This window comes from Apium graveolens, chromosome 9 (genome assembly GCF_009905375.1).
Source record: "Apium graveolens cultivar Ventura chromosome 9, ASM990537v1, whole genome shotgun sequence".
In the NCBI taxonomy this organism is placed as follows: Eukaryota; Viridiplantae; Streptophyta; class Magnoliopsida; order Apiales; family Apiaceae; genus Apium; species Apium graveolens.
The window spans coordinates 221,039,925-221,044,494 of record NC_133655.1 but is presented as its reverse complement, the minus strand read 5'-3'; the positions used below and the strand labels follow the sequence as shown (position 1 = coordinate 221,044,494).

General features: G+C 40.4%; 1 pseudogene; it reads right to left on the bottom strand.

Annotated features, from left to right (window-relative positions):
• Positions 1-960: 960 nt before the first annotated feature.
• LOC141686795 (fatty acid hydroperoxide lyase, chloroplastic-like) lies at positions 961-2,701 on the bottom strand (annotated as a pseudogene).
• Between the last annotated feature and the right edge of the window lie 1,869 nt (positions 2,702-4,570).

Sequence of the window (4,570 nt, the reverse complement as noted above, 5' to 3'; positions counted from 1 at the left end):
CAAAAAATACGCATGTGAGAGAATATGCATGTCTCACATGCGTATTCTTTGTATTTTTTTTAAAAATAGAATACGCATCTCTAACATGCGTATTCAGTGGATATTTTGGGCAGTTTTCCTGCCGGTGGGTATTTTGGATACTTGAAACTGTAAAGTGGTGTATTTTGGGCATTTTTTCTTACAAATAAATCACAACAATTATTAAATTTGCAAGAGTTGACTTTTATTAATTATACATAAATGAATTTGTTATAACCTATCAAAATAATTAAATTTTGTATTACGAACTATTTAATATCATTGCCAATTTTCTTTTCAAGTAATAATAATAATAATAATAATAATAATTAATGACATGGTCAGATACTCCATCGAAAATGACACAATTATTAACTGATACATAATTCATATCATATAGGTTTTTTTCAAGTTCCAAAATTTTAAATTATATATATAATCTCCCCCCAATATATTAAAACTTCAGTAAATCATTATGTGAAATAGTATATATACTATTGTTTGTGTGGCACCTTCTCTAATTTTCTGAAATTTAAGTATACTAAATAATTGTTAGAAACCACATAATTAATGTGATTTATTTGAAATGCGTGAAAGTCTGATTTATGTTCTGCTTCATTCAAAATTTTTGTATATAAACATAAAATGAATAAATTATGATAATGCAAGGTTCAGCATACATAACTCATTTTTTGACCACCTAAAAAACATGTGTTCTAAAATCGGCCGGCTAGGAGGAGTATTATGGGAAATTGAAGGTGAACCTATTTAAATTTAAGCTAGTATTTGGCCTTATTCGAATGCCGAAAATAAAATAATAGGAAAATTGGTTAATTATTAGGATTTTGGAAATATAACCGAATTTATAATTGATTTTCAAATTTTACGACCTTTGAAAAAAACAAAGATGAATTACACCAAAAGTCTTAATACACAAGAAGATAACATAAATCCACAATTTGTTGTATTCCACTAAACATTCGAAATTTACTTGGCATGTTCAACTTTCGAGATTGATCCCTGAGAATCAATCGAAAGATACTCGTACCTCTGAAACATATGAGCCACAATAATAGAAGTTGTAAGCGTTACATAATCTTTACCAGCACATTGTTTGTTCGACTCGCTAGGTGTCCCCGTCTGTGGTCCATTCGACCAGTACAAATAATTCAGTAACTCGCTCCCTTTTTTCGTGGTAAACCTATCAGCAACAAATTTTTCAGGCTCTTCGAATACTTTCTCGTCTCTCATAACTTGAGGTTGATATCCACAGAGTAACTCCCCTTTTTTGATCTCAAATGCGGAGTTATGCGAGCTCAACGTAAAATCTTTCCTAGCTCTCGCATACTGTAATGGTACAGGCGGGTTAAGCCTGAGTGTTTCGTAAACGAACGAGTTAACCAAGTCGAGTTGTTTCACCAAGTCGAAACTCAGCGAGCTCGTCCCGATCTTTTCCTTGACTTCATTTCTTAACTTTTGTTGCAACCCTGTCTTGTCATTTCCTAGGGCACTAAAAATGGCTGGTAAAAATACAGTAAATCCACCGAATGCATTAAACCCGAGGATAAAAATTAGGTTATGCAGGGCTTCTTTTTTACCGAGACCAAACTCATTTTGTGCTAGCTCAAGAACTTCTTGGCCTTCTTTTTCAATAAACTCCGCGAGTTTATTATAACCTCCGGAGACAAGAAAAGAAGGGTAAGCGAAAGAATGCGCAAAAATTTCTACGAGAGGTTGTAAGCTTGGGATGCTAACAGTGGGAAGGACTTGTAGTGCAAGCCAAGCATCTAGCCACATGTAACCTTTTTCGGCTACCTCGGGTGATTTTGATGGATCAACTCCGATTAGGCAACGAGTTAGGAAGTTGAAGATGAATTGTTGGAGTTGGACGAGGGGAGTAACGGAGCCAGATTCGGATTTTTCAATATCGGATTCGATGGTGTTCCACATTGTGTCTAGGTTTGAGGTTACAGTAGGGACCCAAATCTTTGAGCTGCGTTTAAGAATCTCCTTTGCAAATTTCTTCACCTGTTAGAAATTTATACAACAACAGAAACAATCATAAGTTTGAATATCGTTTTCTTATATTCTTTGCGTCCCATAATACTTAGCATCCTAATTTGTAATTATATGTTCGTAGTTAGGTCTCTTCAAATTAAAATCTTAAAAATTATATTTATGATACATTTCAACACAGCTTAAATACGTGCAAAAAGTCAAAGTAACAAACAGGACCATACCTGAGTGTGTTGAGGTTCAGAAGTATCAAGGTAAGCACAAACACGAACATCGCCAGTGAAGCCAGTGCTAGGCATGAAATCTCCTATAAGAATGTTCTTCTTCTCAACCAGTTCCATATCAAACATATGCGCAAATGACTTGCAGTCCCAGCACTGCTATCACATTCGGATTCACTCCCATGAAAAACGGAAACGTTGGCGGCATATTTGTCCTAAACACAGTGCTCTTGTGCTCCTCTATTCTCTTTTGAAATATGTACTTGGTCCTTGAAACCAAAAATAGTCTAGCCTGTCCTTTAAAGGCCCAACCATTGGCAATCCGTACCTCCGGGGATCGTACGGACCGGCAAGGATGTCGATCCTTGCGATGGTACTATTGTAGGTGTCACCGCTGGCGGTGTGGCGCAACAAACTATTTTTTGCATCATCATAATGTGTGTGTGTGCGCAATGGTTAAGATGTTTTCTAATTTTTAGCTAGTTCTTGAGTAGCTAGGTGAAGTGATATGCTAATATTATTTCTGAGTGGAGGAGAAATATGGCATGTGAAATTTTTAAGGTTGGGATATTTTGGATGAAATATCCTTGTCAAACTTTAGTTATTTTGTAGGCTAGCAGTAGCCGGAGCTTGTGAATTGATAAAGATAATACTCAAATCTGGCATGTACAGGGTGTTGGTTATAGGCCCAATAAGACCCATTGAACGAAGGCCCATTAAGCGGTTGTGCTACTGAGCCGAAAGACCTCCAGGCCCGCGTCGCCAAGGCCCATGGAATCCCAGACCGAGGCCTGCTACTCGCGGACCGTTGGACAATGCAAGGCACATAACGCCCCCTTTTCACTCCCTCCTTAATAGTTGGTAATGGAAGAACATTCATGGCATGATTGGGTATAAAAACCCTTGTGAAGTAAGATAAAATATATGCACTCTCAACACTCTACTTCTCTTGTATTACTACCCTAATTTTACAGCCAGATTCTGATTCTCACACCGGAGGTGAATCGGGGGTCCAAACCCTCGCATTCTCTTCACTTTCAGGTACGGCCGAAGCCATCTTCAATCCAGCCGAAATCTGTTCATACAACCGAAAGGATCTGGGCGTAACATTTGGTGCCGTCTGTGGGAATCACGAGAGAGTTACAAGTTGAGAAAATGACAGAAATTCATGAGCATTCACCGCCACCTGATTTCGCCGACAAGGGACAACCATCCTCCCTAGTCGACGAGGACGGGGTTATCACGTTAACCCCTGAAGAAGAGGCCTTACTCCTAAAGATCCGGGCAGAAAAGGCCGCGGAGAAGGGTAAGACCAAAGTTGATCAGATTGACAAGGAAGCGGAAGTGTGGGCCAAGAAAAGAGAAGTTGATGCCCTCCGGCTTAAAGCCCTGCAACTACAGAGGGAAGAAATTGAACTGCAAGAACAAGCCTTGAGAGAAGCGATGCGGGCCGAAGAAATCGGCAGAGCACATAAGGATAGAAGGGAACGAAGGGCGTATGACGAAGAAGATGAGTTTGACTCTGATTCGCATCCCCGAAGGAAGAGGGCTAAGCAACCCTACTCTTCCGATTCAGGTGAAGAGCCCGATGGATCCCGCCTCAGGCTCAATCGCTTAGAGAAGGCCCTCTTCGGTGATAGGAGGCCCGATCGAGAACCTGTTGTAACACAAAAGATTGAGCTATACCGACCCCCTCCGGGAAAGGAGAGATAATTCCCCAAGATGAGCGAGTTTAACGGGAAAAGGGACCCCGAGGACCACTGTGAAAAGTATGAACTCCTGATGGTTGGGATGGGCCACAATGATATAATGCTGTGCAAAATGTTCAAGACTTATCTCAAAGGGTCTGCCTCAATGTGGTACAAATCCCTGAAGCCTCGGTCCATCGGGTCTTACGAGCAGTTGAAGAGGAAATTTTTAAAGTACTACTCGCACCTGTGCCGAAAGGCGAAGGACACCGAAGCCTTGGTCCATTGTCGGTAGAGGGCGAATGAGGAGCTGGGGGATTATCTCGCTAGATTCAAGGAAGAAGCGGGAATGGTCACCAATCTGGACAAAATCAAAGCAATGGGCTTCCTAACGGCGGGGCTCGACCCCTACAAAGGTAAAAAAGCTTCGTTCATCTCTTTACGATTTTCCCACAAAATCCCTAAATGATATATATATGAGAGGCGAGAATATTCGCCGCAAGATGGAAAGTATTAGGGGATATAAAGACACAAGAAGGGACGACCGATCAAAGCGAGCCGATAGATATGAGGGCTCAAGATCAGGATCTGACCGAAGGGATAGCAGAAAGGAAGGAAGGAAGGAAT